Source organism: Pipistrellus hanaki (genome assembly GCF_964339955.1).
Source record: "Pipistrellus hanaki genome assembly, chromosome: 7".
In the NCBI taxonomy this organism is placed as follows: Eukaryota; Metazoa; Chordata; class Mammalia; order Chiroptera; family Vespertilionidae; genus Pipistrellus; species Pipistrellus hanaki.
The window spans coordinates 75840985-75860679 of record NC_140509.1 but is presented as its reverse complement, the minus strand read 5'-3'; the positions used below and the strand labels follow the sequence as shown (position 1 = coordinate 75860679).

Below are 19695 nucleotides of genomic sequence, written 5' to 3'. Positions count from 1 at the left end.
TTGATTTCATCCCCACGTCTTAAACCTGTGAAAAATAGAATGCATTCATGAATGAGTTGTGTAATGTAAAAAATGTTTCTTAAAAGCTCACTATCCAGGCATGTGGGAAGCATTTCATTGCTTCTAGCCCAGCCACCAGCATTATGAGAATAGCGCTTACATGAAAGGGGCTAGATTGAAGATCACGGAGCTCCCAAATGCTTGGAAGCACTGCGAAGAATGCTTTGTGCAACTTTTAGCAGGAATGGGGGTTAGCGAGACTCAGTTGGTCTGGGATAGGGCCAGAGATCTTACATTTCTAACAAGTTCCCTGATGGTACGAATTCTACTGGCCTGGGGAATCTCGCAGAATGATGTACGCGATGCTGATAGTTAGGGTTAGGTACGGTTAATATTTTTATTTGAAATCTAAGAATGTTCAGAGATCACTTTCTCTCATCAACCTTCATAGACTAAAAGTATTGATGGTGAAGGTGTTTGGTACCAACCTAATAGTTTCATCCATAAATGGTCCCTTTACTGAGAGGATTTGTTTACTGTAGTGAAACTAAATCTTCTAACACACCAGGCCAGCTGTGTCTACTCATCTATGTGCATGGGCTTTTGGGTAAATACAGAATTCTTTCATGTATCTGTGCTGTTTAATTTTCTGTATGTAATTTGAATGTCCCTGATGGCTTGGTATGAACCTGAAGACAGGGTGGGAAAGAGTTGAATGCAGCAAGTTTACATGCGTTTTCTTTTATAATAAAACAGAAATTTGCAGAAGGTGTTTATATATAACTATCATAGAAATGGTTTGTGGGGAAAAGGTAACATGTATCAGTTGTCTTTTAGTTCATGTAAAAGCTGAGATTCTCACTGTTGGACTGAGAAACAATTTTTATTTGTCCCCGTTTTTGAGATGCAGCCTCAGTATTGCTATTAGTGGAGACTTCATCACATGATTCCCAGAGCATGACTTGGTGTTAGATCCCTTATTGGTAATGAATAGCTTATAAAAGATGACATTCACAATTGTCAAGGTACTTCAAAAGCAAGATAGATTTCCATTTAATTCTAATTAAGTCTGTCCATGTTTGAATCTAATGTAAAAAACCTTTCTTAATTTTAGAGAAGAATGTCAACATCCAGTACCATTTTATATGAAAATGTAGGCGTGAAAAGTTAAGGTAATAAAAATTGTCAGATCAGAGCTCATCCAATAAGTACTCCAGGCAAGTTTTCCTCTGAGAAGAATGTAATTGAAGAGAATTTCCCTTTTTTCTTTAAGATGTACTTCATGCAATCCAAAGTATTTATAAAATGTCCCTTATGTGCACTGAACTATTACTAAGTGTTTTTTGGAAAAGCATTTATATGAAAAATGAAACAAAACTAAAAGGCAAAAACAAAATTACTAAATCGACTTCTGCTTCTAAGCAGGAAGGTGGAATAGGGACCAGATTTGACCTCCTCCCTGAAATTACTCAAAGTCACCAGTAAAGTAAAATCTTAACAGATAATAAAAATCATAGTTTGTGCATAGGTCAAAGTACAATAATTTTTTTTAACTATTGAGGGGAAAAAGTCTTTTCAACTTAGAATTCTGTATCAAAGTCCTCTTTTTTCCTTAAAGGGTGTGGCTCGCCAGCACAGCCATGGGTGAACCTGAGGTGGGGGCGAGAGGGGGCGGTGAAAGATTAAAGAAGACAGACAAGATAATAAAACTGGGCCTAGGTGGGACGCTGCTCTCTGATTAGAGAGACAGTGCCACAGCCTGCAAGCCGAGTCCTTATTTTATAGCCAGATTCCACAGGCAAAGTAAGGGCTTGGTCAGTATGTTTACAATGTTCTCACAGGTTTTGAATCGATTCAATTACATGCACCTGAACTCTATCAAGCCCACATCACTCAGTCATGTGGGACTACATATTCAGACCATGAGGCCAAGCTTACAACTAAAGCCTTTGGCTATTATTGTGCTGGGACTTGCATGTGGCTTTGCCATGAAAGAACCACGTGCCCTTTCATTAGTCCGAAGCTGGAACCTTTCCAAACACTGTAGCCGCTGTCCACATAAAAGAATCTTCACTATACAGCAGTGGTTCTCAACCTTTCTAATGCTGTGACCCTTTAATACAGTTCCTCACGTTGTGATAACCACCAACCATAAAATTATTTTCGTTGCTACTTCATAACTGTAATCGCGACCCACAGGTTGAGAACCACTAGTAGGATCTCTTAAGACCATCGGAAAACACAGATATTTACATTATGACTCATAACAGTAGCAAAATTACAGTTATGAAGTAGCAATGAAAATAATTTTATGGCTGGGGGTCACCACAGCATGAGGAACTGTATTAAAAAGGGTCGAGGCATTAGAAAGGTTGAGAACCACTGCTATAGAGTTTGGAATAACTATGTTTGGAATTACAGACCCTAAATATCATTTCCAAAAAAAAAAAAAATCACCCATTACATGTTCATAGCTGATGCCCCTGTTGCTTCAGGGACCGTGTGAGGAAAGCATAGGCCTTGTCTGGTAAAGCTTCAGTCACTCCCTCTTCTTTCCTTCCAAATCCCTCCCTTCCTTACCTTATCAATATCTTATGCATATGTATTAATTGATAATGCTAAGATCTAATTTGTAAAGGGCCTTTGAAAATGTAATGACTATCAGGAGCTCCAGATGAGACCATACAGGATGAAAGGGGTGGATCCCAAATCCAACAGGTGTTTTTATAAGAGAAGAATACAGACAATAGAGAAGAAACACAGAGAACATGAGCAGATGTAGCCATTGCCTAAAAGGAATCTGGGAGCAGTCAGTAGTCAATGGCAGCTATCCGGGGCTCTGAATAGGAAGCCAGAGCACGGTATCCATGAGCACACTGGTGTTAGGCAGACTCTGAACACTAAGAAGGACACTGAAGTTCTTATGCAGAAGGACAGGCCCCCTTCTCAAGAAGCAGAGAAGAGCACCTGAATGTTTGCAGCAGTCTCTTAGCCGTTTAATACGGGGTTTGAAGGACCCCTTTTCCTTGTGAGAACGTGAAAGCCAAACACGACAGGCATTGCTTTCTGCTTCGCTTTGCCCCAAAGTTGTCAGCATTGCATGTTGCTTCCCCATCTGTTGATTCCAGGTGCCAGTGAGAAAAGCATGCAATCCCCACCTTCTCCAAACAGCCACCCTTGGATGGAAGGGCCACCTCGTGACTCTTGGAGAGCAAAAGCCCCGGGGAGCGCGCGCGCATAGGTCAGGGGGTCCAGCTGCAGCGTCTGGGAGTGGGGAGCGAAGCGAAACCCGCAGTCACACCAAGCAAATCCTCTACAGACCCCGACAATCACCACCCGGAGACACCGGGAACGGCCGGCGGACGGGGGAGGACTCGGGATCTTAGATGGTATGGGCTGATGAGTTGTCTATTGATGCGCTCCCAGGAAAAAAATAAAAATAAATAAAAATAAATAAAATAAAAGAGTCCTGCACGGGGCGCCCCCGGGGAGGAGCTCCCGGAGGGCTGCGGGCGCCCCGGGCGCGGGCGGAGCGGGACTCCGCGTGGGAAGCCGCTCGGAGCTCGGGGGCGGGTCCCGCGGCCGCTCCCTCCGCCCCGGAGCCATCGCCTCCTCCGCAGCCCGGACCCCGCCGCTCAGAGTCCGTCCCCGCTGCAGAGGCGCCGCTCCGGGCCCGCCCGAGCGCCGGACCCCGGGCCGGCTGTGCGGCGGGTGCGTACCGGGGCGGGACCGGGGCGGGGACCGGGGGCGGGGGGCGGGGGGCGGCGGCGGGGCGGCGGTGCAGGTGGAGGGGGGACGGCGGAGTTGGGGAGCCTGAGCCCGCGGAACGGCGGTGAGTGCAACTTTCCCATTGGCGCCCGGCGGCCCTGGCACAGGGGGGAGGGGGGTAACAGGGGTTCACAGCCGATGCCCCTGTTGCTCGGGGACCACCCCATTCGCACGCACTCTCAGGGCGCTTTTAGAGAGAAAGGGGCGCGGGGTCCAGGAGCGGACCCGGGAGGTCTGGCCGCTGCTCCTCGCCCGCTCGGACCTGAAGGAGGGGGCCCGGGGACCCCTGTCCTGAGCTCGGAGCCCCTCGCCCTGCGCAGTGGTTCTCCCGGGGCTGCGGCTCCCTCCCCGGCAGCGGCAGCGGCAGCGGCTGCGGGGGGCGCGGAGGCTCCGGGGCGCGGGGACCTGCGTGTCTGCAGCCAGGTCCCCTCGCTTCCCGGGGGCGTTCGTTCTTCGGTAAGATCTGGGGGTGAGAGACCGATGGCCCCAGGGTCCCGGCAGCTGCGGGTTTACCGAGCCCAGGACTCCGGGGCGCCAGGGAGACACCGTGTGCACCGTGGCCGCCGCAGAGGCTTGGGGGGGGGGGGGGGGGGGCTGGGTCCTGACAGCTGCTGCCCCCCCCCCGAAGCCCCTGAAAGTGCCCCCGATGGGGGTGAGGGGGGATGGATGTTCTTTACCCGCTGCCCCGGCTGGGCTGGCGGGTCCCCGCGGCCGGAGGCTGAGCCGGGGCGCCAGCCCCTCCAGGAGCTGATCCAGGAGCGCAGCCCAGCCCGGCTCCTTGGAAAGCTCGGGGCCTGATTGGGGCACACGGGAAACATTTAAAAATCTATAAAGAGAGAAACCTAGACACTGCAGGTGTTGTTGTTAGAGTCTGTCCCGGACTGGAAGGCGGATATTCGAGCCTGATGACCACTGAAACATTCACCTGGGGGGGGGGGGGAGTGGAGGGACCCCAAAACAAAACAAAACAAACCCCCCCCAGAAAACTTATATTCATGCTCCGGATGCCGAAAGAGTACTGGAGTACATTCACTTTGAGTATTGCATTTCTCCTTGTATGCATGTAGATTCAAAATGCAAGATTGACTTGCTTGCTCCACATTTAAAAAAAAATGTTCTGGGGTTTACTGTTCCAAAGCTCAGAATTCGGATTATTAAAATGAGACCTGCCGAAACCGGTTTGGCTCAGTGGTAGAGCGTAGGCCTGTGGACTGAAAGGTCCCGGGTTCGATTCCGGCCAAGGGCATGTACCTTGGTTGCGGCCCCATCCCCAATGGGGGGTGTGCAAGAGGCAGCTGGTCGATGTTTCTCTCTCATCGACCGACGTTTCTAACTCTCCCTTTCTCTCTGTGTAAAATCAATAAAATATATATTTTTTAAAATGAGACCTGAGGACCATAGGCTGACAAGAAGTAAGGGGTAGGTTCTGAGTCAAGCTTGGTTAAGACAGGCATTGTGAATACGCTGTTTGTTTTCTGTTAGTAAGTATGTCCCCTGCTGGTCAACGATAATCAGAAATTTCAGAAGCGTATTGAGAAAATGAGTTCACCTATATTTATTTTCACCATTGATTATAAAATTCTTTGCTTTATCTGTAGTTCCTATTAAGAACAAAAGTAATGTCATAGATATGCTTTATTTCCCAATTAAGAAATTATCTTAGTATATCTTTCATAGAAAATCATACTTTTAATGGCTGTATGGTGTGCTATTAAACCTTTAACCAATCCCTTTTGGTAAGTATGCAAAATTTCTCCAAGTTTGGTTTTACAAACAATATCATAGTAGATAACTATTCATAATTTTATACACTGTACAGAATTATTTGATTATTTTCTTTGAGTAAATTTCCATAGAATTGCTATGTAAAAGCATATTTACTTTTTAAAGACTTGTGATACATTCTGTAAATCTTTTCACAAGTCCTAATGCTATTTCTACTCAAAATACCATTTTTATTAACATATAATACTAATACTGGGTCAACATTTTAAAATTTAAAAATCAGTGAGAAGAGAAAGCTCTTATTTTTATTTCTTTGGTTGCTAATGAGGCTGAATATTTTTAGTTGGCCAAAATGTTTAACAGATATTTACTTTTATGAATTGCTTTTCTATATTCTTTGCCTATTTTTTAAATCATTTTTTGTTTAGTTGTTTCAAGAGTTTTTTTATTCATAAGGATATTAACTCTGTATATCTATTATGTTGCAATTTTTGAATCAGTTGATTTTTGCCATTAACTATTTGGTGGACATTGCTTTGCAGGATACTTAAATTTGATCGATGTCAAAGCTGCTATTAATTTCTTCTCTCATTCTAATTTTGTTAAGCTTGAGAAGGACTTTCCCACTTGTAAAAAATATTCATCTACACCTTTTTAAGTACTTTTGATGTCTTATTTAACATTTTTACCCTTTGGAAGTTAATTTAGTAGGTTATCTAACTTTATAATTGCTATTTTTTAATGGCTAGTCATCTCAAATTTGTTCCATAACTGATTCCTTCCCCACTAACCTATATATATAAAAGGCTAAGTGACCAACCATCCGTCAGACTGTGCAACCAGCTGACCATATCATGTGCACTGGCAATTTAAAAATACAATAGTTGACTTGTACATACACCATGTTTGTCCCTGTCTGACACTGGCCTCCCATTTAAATTTATTCCAAGACAGTTTCCTGTGATGTTAGCATTTGCGATAACTATTAATACATCACAAGGACAAACTCTAGACAGAGCAGGGATATTCCTACCTGAATCCACTTTCATGGTCAGTTATATTTTGCTTTCTCTTGAGTTCAAAGAGCGTGTGATGTTAAAGTTGTAAATACTTCATTTTAAGGGAAGTTAGTCAAGCGCTCTGAAAGTGTTTTCACTCTTAATGTGGTATACAGGGAGATATCAGAATAAGTTTAGTCAATTTATCAGTCATTGTTTTTATCAGTGTTGTTTTTATATAATGTTTTTGTTTTATGTTCTGCTTTTGTTCTTTTTATATCATGACTTTGTTGTTGTTATATCATGTTGTTGTTTATTTATTAATTTATATATTATTTTCATATGCATTTTACTAAGTTTCTTTCATCTCTGACACTTCTACAGTATTACAGAGAAAGGGCGAATAGGGATATTAAAATATACTAATTAATTTCCTTGTGATGTGCACGAATCTGGGTAACTCCTGTGCCCCTCACCCCTGTACCTCCTTGAAGCCAAACTTCCTCATAGCTGCCCCTACCCTTGTGAAGTCCCACAGACTTTCCACTCATACGCTTTCCTGACACGCATCCGTCACTCACATCTTACCCAGAATGACTGACACTCCATCCTTTCTATAGAAAGCTTAGAATTCTATCCATTTGGGGGAGAAGAAGGAAGAGAATACACGTAATAACATGTCTGCCAGGCTGACTGCCACGGGTGCCACAAAAGAAGTAAAAAGTGCTGTGGGGTTTCAAAGGAAAGAGAGAGAAACTTAGAAACTGATCAGAAAGATTTTATAGAGGATGTAGCAAGGAGGGTGGTCCTTGAAGGACTGATGGAATTTCAATGAGTGGGTGAAACATTCCTGATCGGAAGAACAGTATGAACGAAGGTACAAATACAGGAAAGGAGGAGGCAGAGTTGTGCAGAATTTTAGGGAGTGGGAGAAGATAAGGGTAGAAAGGTACATTGGGGCTGTAGTGAAGAATCTGAAACGCTGGCATGAAGACTTGAATGTTAAATTGGTAGCTAATGTGCATCCTTGAATGATTCTGAGTAGGGAGATATATAATAGGTAGTGTACTTTATGAGTCAAAAGTATTTGGGGGGAAAAGTATTCTGACAGTTTATGTGTAAATAAATACAACGGTTGTATATGTTTTTTGCTGATCTTATTTATTGCATTATTTCCTATTTCATTCCTTTCTCCTCCTATATCTAGCATTTTATTCCTTCAGCTTAGTTTTTAAAATTTTATTTCTCATTTACAGTTTACACTTACTATTATTTTGCATTAGCTTCAGGTGTACAGCATAGTAGTTGGACAGTCATATACTTCACAAAATATTCCCCATTATTTCCAGTACCCACCTGCACCATGCATAGTTATTCCCATATTATTGACTGTATTCCCTGTGCTGTATGTTGCGTCATCGTGACTACTGTGTAACTACCTCTTAATTCTTTCACTTTTCTCACTTGTTAGCTTCTCTAAGGATCCAAGGATAGAGCCGAAACCGGCTTGGCTCAGTGGATTCAGCGTTGGCCTGCGGACTGAAAGGTTCCAGGTTCAATTCCAGTCAAGGGCATGTACCTTGGCTGCGGGCACATCCCAGCACATCCCCAGTGGTGGGTGTGCAAGAGGCAGCTGATTGATGATTCTCTCTCATCGATGTTTCTAACTCTCTATCCCTCTCTCTTCCTCTCTGTAAAAAATCAATAAAATAAAATAAAATAAATATAAAGATCCATTCCAGGGTATCCCTCAGGGTAGGAGCCAGCTCTGCTCTGGTTTCCATTTAGTGACCGTTGGAGAGCATTCCGAGGAGAAATGTGTCTAAGTTATGTAACAAGTCACTCAGGGCCTTCCTCTGCTAGCCTGGCCCTCTTGAGAGGCAGTGCTCTGAGAGCAGCTGGGTCAGACTCAGTGCTGCTGCCTAGCAGTCCCTGAGGACCAGTCATAAGGGGTTGTTGCTGAGCAACCAGGGGCTCATGGTGGCGCATCATCCCTCAGGCAGCTTTACAGCAGTTTCGGGCCTGCCCCCATGGGAGAAGCAGTACCATCTGGCAGGGGGCCAAGCCTCCCGCAGAGGCACAAGGGTTGCTAGCAGTGAGTATTTGACCTCAGAATCTAAGTCAATAACTTATGCTCTGTGAACCTGCAAGCGATGTATGGAATTATTGATGGAAATTCAGTTAACCTTGAACTTGGCACAGGACAGGTAGTGGTGGCAGCTAGAGTTCTCATTTCAGGTCCTTTTCTTCCAGCTCCTTTCTCCTTCGGGCTGAGTTGCAAGGTAAATGTTCCGGGTCAGGGGGAAGCACTTTTTCTTTATGCCACATTAAATATGTAACTTTCTCCTATTAACATTATGTAGCCAAAGCAAATATTTACTTTCGAGAAAAGCCAGCAAGCTAACTCTGGCCTTGTCAAGTGGGCTTACAATGGCAAATTATTTGACTCAATATCAATGCAAGCACTCGCTGCTAATATTTGAGATACTGCTTTGCATTTTTTTTTTTTTCTGTATAGAAAAGTCAAAAGGTCACTCACCAGGACCACATCTTATTTTGTCTTTAATATTTAACCTAGTCCATAAATGACTCCTTGAAAGAGTTGATAACATGTCGAAACTAAGCAGCTCTTGAAAAGGGCTGAGCTCTGCCTTAAGGACTCGGAGCTGCCGGTGTTGAGCAATGGCTTCTCCTGAAGATCTAGGCACATATCTGAACAGCCAAAATCGAGCTCTCTCAGTGTCTTGGGAATAGCACACAGCTGCATCGGAGGCTAAATCGTAAAGCAGAGAACCATGCAATTGTCAGATTTGAGGAATAATCAACATTGGCCAGCTAGAGGGAAGTGGTATAGACCTGTCTCATCTTCTTCCCTCCCACTACTTTTTCAGCCAGTACTCTGGCCTTGGGCGGTAACTGTCTGCGGGTCCAAAGGGTTTGGGAGCCACGACTTTTCGAGGGTACAAAGGGGTAGCTTCTTCGTTGGCACTGGGTCTGTACTCTCGTATAGGGACCTATATTCTTTAAAAAAGAAAAACTAACATTCTTCTGAAGAAGTACAGACAGGCTTCTGTTTCACACAGACACACATGCGTGCATACCCACTCATGCGCCTAAGTCATTCAGTGAGAGTACTCCTGAGAAATCTAATAGTAATGGAACGTTTAAACGTTTCTCTAAGATGTCTTATTCAAAGCTACTTAATATTTAAAAGTGATTTCTTTACTAATTGTAATATAAATAATTGGTAGGAGCATCCTATTTACTGTTGTTATTTAAGAGTATGAATAAATCTAAAACATATTAAGTACAGTACGTGTCAGACATTATTCTGTATGACAAAGTATGTCATGTAAGCCTCCCAGCAACTCTATGTAATAGTACTAGTATTTTACATATAGGGAAGTCTAGTAGTGAGTGTGTGTGTGCAGGAGGCAGCTGGTCGATTTATCTCTCTCATTGATGTTTCTAGCTCTCTACCCTTTCCCTTCCTCTCTGTAAAAAATCAACAAAATATATTAAAAAAAAATAAAGGTAGAGTTCGAGAGAAGACAATGTCTTAGAAATTAGGATTGTTTCACCTAAAAAGGTCAACTAAATTTGAGTTATAACATCCAGGAGAGTAAGGTGTTTCAACTAGAGTTTTATATTTCTGGCACATGGCAGAGCATTTCATTTCAGTAGAAGCTCTTTACAACATCTCTGAGTAATATCTGAATTTTTATAATGCCTTAAAACATGTTATCCCTAATAAAAATGAAATAATTCCAGTTTTCTTTTATTATGCAGTGGATACTTGGAGGGGAGTGCTACAATGATAACATTTGAAGAGAAGTATTTCCCGTCTTAAGGTAGAGTATGGTGCAGGAAAGGTGGTTTTCTTAATCTCCCAGAGTAGCTCCGTTTTGTTAAGGCTGAGGCCCCAGAACAAGTGGGACAGGAAAATGTATCATGGTCAATGAACAATGAAATGAAGAGAAAAAGGTGGTTTTGTGTGTGTGTGTGTGTGTGTGTGTGTGTGTGTGAAATCAGCATTGACTTTGACAATCAACTCACATGAACACTAACAAAACAGTGATTTTTTTTTTTTTTTTTTTTTTTTTTTTGTCTTGGGCTCTATTAGGAAAATTACTAGACTCCAAGTCCCAAAATAGCTCATGAAAAGAGGCCCATGAACTTCCTAGTCTTCTTGTTTATATCCATTCTGTCTCCATGTCATTGGCAGTGGTTGATTCATGGCCACTTGCTGTTCCTCCTGAGGCCCCTCACTCCGTTCCAGGTCTTTCTGCTAGTGGTCCCTTGGCTGACATGGGCCACCCCCACCCTGCCTGTCTCACCTGTGGTGCCCTTTAGTTCCCATGATCAAATGGCCCAATGTTCTGCATTCAGCCACGGTTCCCGTCCTCTCTCACTTGACCATTGTCCCTGGATCAGGTTTGCTTCTTCAACTCTCTTTACCCATCAACTCTAAAGAGGTTCTTCCCTGTTTGGCACAAGGGCTAGGACTGTTAATAGGTGGCATTTCATCACGAAACTTAGAGGTCTTGGTTCTGGGTGTTGGCTAGCAGCCATCATCAGTGCTCTTTTTATAAGAAGTCATGATGTTATATCTTCTGCAGATCTATCCTGCTGGCTCATGAGACATGCCTGGAAATGCCTGAATTTAAATAATAATAATAATAATAATAATAATAATAATATAATAATAATAATTATTATTATTGAGTTTAGATCCCAGCTTCAAAACCCCCCTAACAAATACTGGTTTAAACATGACTCTTTATTTGTACATAGATATCTATTTAGTTTATATATTATTGACCATCCTCAGAAAAATGGCCTAGATGTAGCCAAAAGAAATATATAAAATTTTCTTCTCATGAGTAATAAAAGCAAAAGAGAGGCTTAGACATTTTGTGTTAAATAACAAAATCAAACCAGCACAAACCTAGAGATAAAGAAATAAATCTTGTTAATTTTCATGCTAGCCTGGCTGTCACTTTTTGAAACTGTTAAAGAACAATTTGAAAGTGATGAGTTCTGGAGGTAAAATGGGTGACAAAACAAAGAAAACAACCAGCAAACAAAAAAGCAGAACAGACAGCCCTTGCAAAGGAGAGGAAAAAATATATACAAAAAAATGGAGGTGGTCCCTAATTGGTAGAGATCACAGTAGAATCGCCATTTAATGTTTTCAGTGAATGCAAACCCTTTCTCATTCCTTTGTCAGTAAATATTTATTGAGCCCTTCCCCCGTTTACCCTGTGCTGGCACCTTTGGGAGCACTGAGGATACAGAGATAGGTGCTTTGCACTAACCCAGGGTTTGTGAACTGGAGAAGCTGATCATGAAAACAACTGACTACAGGTCTGTGAGGGACTGAAGAGAGCGCGTTGCCAGGAGTGGCTGCCTGATGGTTAGCACTTGGGGAGATCTTAGGGATGATATGCTAACTTTGTTCAATTATATGAGGAATATCACCTATTCTGTGCGATTGAGAAGGCAAAGCTTGGTTGAGTGGATGGGAATGAGAGGAAGACACATGTTTATTTAATCAAAGAAATGGCTGCCTGTAATGATAAGAAGCTACCTCTAGTAACAGAGATGGTTCCAGAGGCTTGGTACCACTCGGAAGGAATGTGGCACAGGGGGTTTATCTATGGGGTGGTGAACAGGTTGAGGATGGAAGGTTGGTAGTGAACTCATCCCTGAGGACAAAGGTTCCAGGATATGTTACTGAGCTCATTCACGGGAGGGACTCCCCTGATGACAATATAATGAAGGACTCTCAGGTGCTTTCGAGTCAAACCATCCAGCTTTGCACTTCACTCTTAGGCCGAGGCCAACTTTCTCATCTCTGAGTCTTAGTCCCTGCATTAGAAAAATGAGGATAGCAATAGTATATGTCTCACAGGACTGTAGTGAGAATTGAATAAAACAATGAGTGTAAATGAACTAGATTAAAATGTTTAGCCTATAATAGGCATGCAATAAATGGAACTGTTGTGGGGACCTGGAGTCTCGTCTTGGGAAACACCTAGACTGACTCAAATAATCCAAAAAGTTAAAATGATACCCATTAATGTAGTAAGTCCCTCTCTCCCTGTCCAGGGGTTTGTAAAAACAAAATCTTTCTAAAATGTGCAGTGAGAAATAATAAGCACATGACATTAAAAAACAAATTGGGCAACCTGGCCAGCGTGGCTCAGTGGATGAGGGTCAACCTAGGAACCAGAAGGTCACGGTTCGATTCCTGGTCAGGGCATGTGGCCAGGGTGCGGGCTGGATCCCTAATAGGGGCTTGCAGGGGGTGCAGGAGGCATCCGATCAATGATTCTTTCTCATTATTGCTATCTCTCTCTTCCCCTTCATCTCTGAAATCAATACAAATATGTTTAAAAGCCCCAAAACAATTTGGGCCAATTATTGCATTTTGTTAGTATTTGCTTGTTATTTGTCTGTTCTGATGTTGGAAAGATTCCCTTTTTAGCTCAGTCTGTAGCTCTTAGAATTATGCTAGGAGACCTATATTGTCACCCTCCATTTGTTATACCAGAAAGGATATGGGACGGTGTGCAAGGACCTGTTCAGAGAAAGCCTGCTCGTGCACTTGTATGATTTTGAGTTGCTGGTACTTTGGCAGTTACTAAGTATCTGTGTTGCAATCTGTTTCGGTTTTTTAGTCATGTTGTCAGTATTGACCATTGAATAATTTGAATTAGCCATTAAGAAAGCCAAAAGGACCTCCTGTGATTGTGCTATAGCGTGGTTATGCCAAACGAGCCAATGAAACAATTTGTGATTACCTGTAATTTTAACTCAAAGGACTGGCTGACTGCAAGTTGTGTTTACCAGCTGCAATAAATGAGTTATTTCCATACTCTGCTCACTTCCCCACGTCCTTCTTGATTAGCTCCACCTTCTGCTTGATTCACTAGTAGTCCATGTTATGTTTTATATTATTGTATTTATATGTCAGACATTTATACAAGACAGAGAAGAACAAGGAATGAAATCAACTCCCACCTCTCAGAATTGACACTTAGTTTATAATATTTGCTTAAAGTATTTTTAAAGAGACAAAAATCCTACAATTAGTTAAGCCTCCTTTCAGAAGCACCTATAAATTAGTGTATATCGTTCCAATCCATTTTATACGTTTGCCCATGTATTTATGCAATTATTTGAATATTCAGTCCTGGTTGTGTTTTTAAATTTTACAAAAATAACATCACATTGCTTTTTAACGACACAATGTTTTTGAGATCTGTGCGGTTATATATAGTTCCAGCTCTGTTCTCCCTGGTGAAATGTCTGTTTTCCTTGATAAGACATTTGCTATTCACATCTGGTGATCATGGATGACAGGATGTTATTGCTGGAAGAGTCAGGAGAAAACGTCGTTCTAATTTATGTCTTCACGTATTGTCAGCACTGAGAACTTTTGAAAATGACAAAAACTAAGCCAAATGGGAAGTTGGGAAAATCAAAGTAAACTAGGACTCTCTCAGGCAAGTCACAATGGAGGATTAGCCTGCATCTGAAGAAAAACAAGGTTGTGGGAGTGAAATGACTTTCTGAGTAGCACAGTTGGTTTAATGCATCCTTGAGATACTCAGCCCAAGCCTCCAAAGCAAACAGTTGCTTGGGGTAACATCCAGCAGACCATTGTTCTTTTCATCACGCTGTTTCTGTTTAAAAACGATGTAGAATATGCATAGTGCATGGACATGAGCAGTAGGTAGTGAAGACCTGGTTGCAGGGGGAGGAAGGTAGAATCTAGGAAGAGGTGGGGGAAAGGGGTAGATTGGAGATACTATATGTAATACTATCAACAGTTAAATAAATATTTAAATGTCGTCCCCCCTCCAAATAAAATACTAAAATATATATATATCTGTAGAGAAGTGAGAGGATATTAGGCATTTCCTTGTACATGGAGTTAGGGCAAATCAGTCATCATTTCATTTTTTATTTTAAATTTCTAATACAATTCCTAGGATCAAAAGTCTTGCAAATAACTTTAAATTTCACTAATTTCAAATTTGTTGTTATTTTTTAATTTTTTAAATATATATTTTATTAACTTTTTTACAGAGAGGAAGAAAGAGGGATAGAGTTAGAAACATCAATGAGTCATTGATCAGCTGCCTCTTGCACGCCCCCTACTGGGGATGTGCCCGCATCCAAGGTACATGCCCTTGGCCGGAATCAAACACAGGACCCTTCAGTCCGCAGGCTGATGCTCTATCCACTGATTCAAACTAAGCCAGGTTTCGGCTGTTATTATTTTTTAAAGTTGGATTCTTAAGGCCACCTCATCAAGGAAATGCCTAATATCCTGCCTTCAGAATGGCTAGTTACAGTATGGCTTTAATCTATCATTTTTTTCTCTTATGCTTGCTCTCTCCCTGCTCAGATGAATCTAATTACTGCCTCTTTCCACTGGATCACGTCCCATTTGTTGCAATAGGTAGCGAAGTGTGGCCAGGTAAGCCAGGTTTCCTTGGTGATCAGAATTCATCTTTTTCCCACTTATTTGTCAGCTTGGCTTTGCCCTAGTTGTCTTGATAACAGCTAGCTAGCTAATGAATGTGACATATCTGTTTCTGCGATGTTTGGGTGTGCCAAGATTGTATGGGAGACAGAGAACTGACTCATTCATTAACCAGGGGTTTCGGTTCCAACCCGGGTCTTCAGTTTCCTTTAGCAGGCCCAATCTCAGGTGTTTCTCATAGTAGGGTGATATTGTAATTATGTCATGGATAGTACATGGAGTTAGGGCAAATCAGTCATCATTTCATTTTTATTTTAAATTTCTAATGCAACTCCTAGGATCAAAAGTCTTTCAAATAATTTTTAAATTTCAACAATTTCAAATTTGTTATTATTTTTTAAAGTTGTTTTATATACATTTATATGATAAACAAAACCAGTATTCTTGGCTACTTGCTGGAAATATAATTTAATTGCTAAAGTACTCTATGTACGATACATAATACATTGAAAGTAAAGATTTAGCATGTGTTAAGTATCGAGTACCTAATTATTTACTTACAAAATTGGGGTAATTTGATCATTTTACAAATAAATTCAGCCTGTCAAAATCCTAATGTACAGAGGGCTGAGAACACATGCTATTTTTGATTGATGTCAACCTTTTATTCTACATTGTACCTCGCATGGAAGTGGTAACTGTCGTCATAAAAAATAAAAGTCCGTTGATGGGGGAGTATAAGTGCTTGTGGTTATTTTAAACACAACCCTGAAAGTCAAGAATATAACATTTGGAAAAGATGGAACCATTGTCCAAAAGCTGCACGTGAGCCAATTTTTGTTATTTGTCTCTGAGGATGCATCTTTGCATTTTTGGAAGCCATCATGAATACTTCAGCCGCTGGTGTATAGCAATTCCATATGCGGAGGCCTGGCTGCTGCAGGGGGCTGAGAGGGCAATGTCCCTCAAAGTCTTATATCCACTGTCTGTGATGGCTCCTCTTTGGTTCAGTTTAGTTCATGGTTGTATGTTATTTGTGTGTCATGTGCAACATGGTTTCCCTTTGTGAGCTGACTGCTGGGGGGTGGGGGAGTCACTGAAAATGAGCCACTTCACTTAAAATGTATCCTTTATATTAGCTTTTGGTGTTTTAAGGATTTAAATGCATACTATAGCTTAAACACATCACATCAATTTGTAATTTCAATAAGTTCACTATAATAGTTCTACGACTGTTCCTCTTACAGCAGTTGACTAGCCCATTATATGGGAGTTTGTAGTCATTCTGACACTTTGTAGTCATTCTGACACTGCGTGGAGGGCATAGAAGATTTTGTTGAAAGAGCCCTGAACCATGTAAGTTTAATCTCTGGTCTATACCTTGCTTCACCACCATCTAGCTACGTGAGTCTTAGGAAGTCAGTCATTCGGAAGCACAGAAACATGCACTGGATCGAATCACTGATTGCCAAATCTGAGTCCCACTTAGTAGCTGTTTAATTAGTGCCATTTGTTAGCTGTTGGTCCTCAGGCACATTACTTCACCTCTCAGTCTCCAGGTTCCCATCTGTAAAATAGAACTGACAACAGTACCTACCTTATAAAGTTATTGAGAAGATCAAATCAGTCTCTATTTGTAAAGCACTGAGCATAGTGCCTATATGACAGAGACCATTGAAACTGGAACTCATTTCAGATCCAGCCAAGATAGTGGGCTTATTATTATATGTCTGTTTAATAAAACTTTAATGTGATGGGATTTCATTGGATTTGATGTCTCTAAGAGTCCAGTTTGAAGATTCCATTATTTTAAGTTTCTGTTTCTTGCCTTTGTTTTGAACACACCTTTAATTTATGCTGGTGAAGACATTGTTTCTTGCAGAGTGGTAGCGGCTATATGTTTAACCATTGATACTTTTTGGTCATTTGTTTTAACTGAAGGCGCATGTGTAACTAAAAAATTGCTTTGAAATCTAGGCAAAAATCTATATACGGTATCTCCTAGTTGTGTAGATGTGAGAGCCCCCTTAACTGGGCTTGGAACTTGTCTTCACATTGTGTGGACACTTTGTTTACCTTCTAAAGGGTTAATGCCACTTATTTCATTTCTCAGTGTCTGTCTTTATAAATATTCTGTTGGGTGGCAGTCTGTTTGGAAAACAATGCAATGATTGCTTTTCACCTCTGTAGTGTCAGTGAAAATATTTCGCCGTTTGTCAGTTTTATTTAGTACAGGTTGGTACACGACTTCGATCTTTTTGTCTTGTTACACCCCCATAACTCTTGGTGAAACAATCCCCCGTCTCTTTTAACTGAGCTAGATACCTGTGAAGTTGAAATATTTTGTAGGCCATACAGCAGTCTTACTTCAGAATAAGAGATTGGTGGTAGATGGATGGATTCATTTGTTTGTCTAAGACAGGACGTGCCCACCAGCGTGAAAGAGACCATTGAAACTGGAACTCATTTCAGCTGATGGGACGGGAGAAAGTCCAGCCAAGATCGTGGGCTTATTATTTAGAGAGAATGATGACGGCAACAGGAGGAGGCGGTCCTGGCAGGCAGCGGGTAGGAATCCAGGAAAGCCGGCAAGGTGTAGCAGATGGTGTCCCAGCTGGTGGGCAGGCCCTGGTGACACAGAGTCTGGAGGCAAGCGCTAGATATCCAGGCAGATACACAGAGTCTGATCACAGATACTGTAAGTCCAGGGTTGGGGCTGGGGCTCGGGCCTGATACTCAGAGGCCCATTTTGGAGGGAGTTAGAGAACATGGTAACCCCAGAGAAGGAGCACGGACTTAATTTGGTGGGAAGTGAGCCCTTTGGTCAGAGGCAATGCTGTGTGGAATACCATGATGAGGAATTTTGGTGTTCTGTAAATGTGTGGATAGTAATTTTGGCAGCAATAAAGAAAATTGATATCCAGGGTGTCTGTTGCAATCCGAATAAAACTCCTCCCTTTCCACGATGGAAGCAGTTCAGGATAATCAATCTGCCACCAGATAGCTGGCTGATGATCCTTGTGCCATATTGGGAACTCAGGGTTGTATCTGCTGCTAGCAGATTGTACACTCAGCGGTGGCTGTGGCCAGGTCCACCTTGAGGAGAGCAATTCAGCGTTGCCGAGCCCACGTATGATCTTCACCTCGGCCTTGATGACTATTATTCATATGCCCACTGGGCAAAATGACAGCAGTGTCTGGGGAAAAGGCACAGTATGCACAAAACAGGTCGTCCTATCCATTCCATTTAATTATTAAAATCCTCCTGTGCTGAGGTGACCGTTTGGTGAGCATCGACATAGGACACATATGTTTATATTCTCTGCGCATGAAGAGTGGTCTATTCACATCCACACATGGAAAAAATTGGATAACCGATGAAAGAAAATTGATAGGAAAATAGTCATTTTAGGTTTTACTCTTCTATTTATAAAACATTGAGAAACATTTATGTTCTGTCCAGCTATAAGGCTTTGAAACTTAGAAACTAAAGAAAATGCTTGAATTTGCAAAATTTCAGCTCAATGACAATAGTATTATATTTTTGTATTTTTTGTCTTCCCTTGATAGTGATTTATCTTATATGGCATTGTGAGTTATTTGTTTGCCTGGGTTTGTAATATACTTAGAAAGTGGGTTTTTTTTTCTTTCTTTTTAACTAGGAATTTCTGATTTAGCACCTACAAATGTTTATACCTAAAAACAATTAGTTATTGTGCTATTATCTGGGCCAGCAGAATCTGACCAGTGTAAGGCTTATCAACATAAAAGATAACAGATCCAGTAAGTCTGTTGCATAAAAGAATATTGTGTTGCAGAAATCATATCATCAAACTTGAAATGATCTTTTTAAAAATAGCAACAATTGCCCTAACCGGTTTCGCTCAGCAGATAGAGCGCTGGTCTTCGGACGGAAAGGTCCCAGGTTCTGTTCAAGGCATGTACCTTGGTTGTGGGCACAACCCCAGTAGAGGGTGTGCAGGAGGCAACTGATTGGTCTTTCTCTACCATCGATGTTTCTGATTCTCTATCCCTCTCCCTTCCTCTCTCTAAAAAAAAAAAAAAAAATCAATAAAATATATTTTTAAAAATAAAAATAAAAATAGCAACAATAGCATAAATCTCATTTTTATTTTTGGTAAGCCAAATACTAAGACTTTAAGCATATTTTTGAATAATTGGCAAGTATCAGTTCATAGAGAATTCAGTGAAATTTGTTTACTTAAATAGATTTGAAACATAGTACTTGAATTTGAGAAAAATAAATTTGCCTAGCTATTGTGATAAGAAATCGTTCCTATAATATCACAGAAAGCTTCTTAGACAAACTGATTTATCAGTGCTGAGATTTGTTCCTACATGTGTCTGCTGGCTGGTCTCCCTCCTCTGACCCTGGCCACATGATGCAGAGGACCACTGAGTTACAGCTTTAGACATGCAGCCCGCCAACCAGGAGCCCAGCTGGGAGGAATGAGGGAGCAAGAAGGTTGATGGAGAAGCTGGGACTCGTGCTGGGGGAAGATAAGGGAAACAGGAGCATCCAAACATTGTAAGCTGTGATATTGAGAATGTAGAGGTAGAAATGGCATGTGGGTAAAAACAAGTCACTTGACAATGAGGACAAGGTCACCGGCGATCCACATATCTGCTCCAAGGCACACAGTCTGTTTGCCATGTCTAGCTTCACCGGGTTCACCTCTTCAGAGA

General features: G+C 41.7%; 1 protein-coding gene across 3 annotated transcripts in view; it reads left to right on the top strand.

The window, feature by feature from the left end:
• Positions 1-3575: 3575 nt before the first annotated feature.
• The window catches only part of PKIB (cAMP-dependent protein kinase inhibitor beta), a 59184-nt gene continuing 43064 nt past the window's right edge, over positions 3576-19695 (top strand). Inside the window, exons 1-2 of one of the 3 annotated variants that reach the window (XM_084889692.1) lie at positions 3684-3711; positions 10281-10342. The gene's annotated coding sequence lies outside the window, so the exon portion shown is untranslated. Of the gene's footprint in view, positions 3712-3755; positions 3833-10280; positions 10343-19695 lie in introns of those variants that run through there. The other 2 variants (XM_084889693.1, XM_084889691.1) reach the window with 2 other exon arrangements.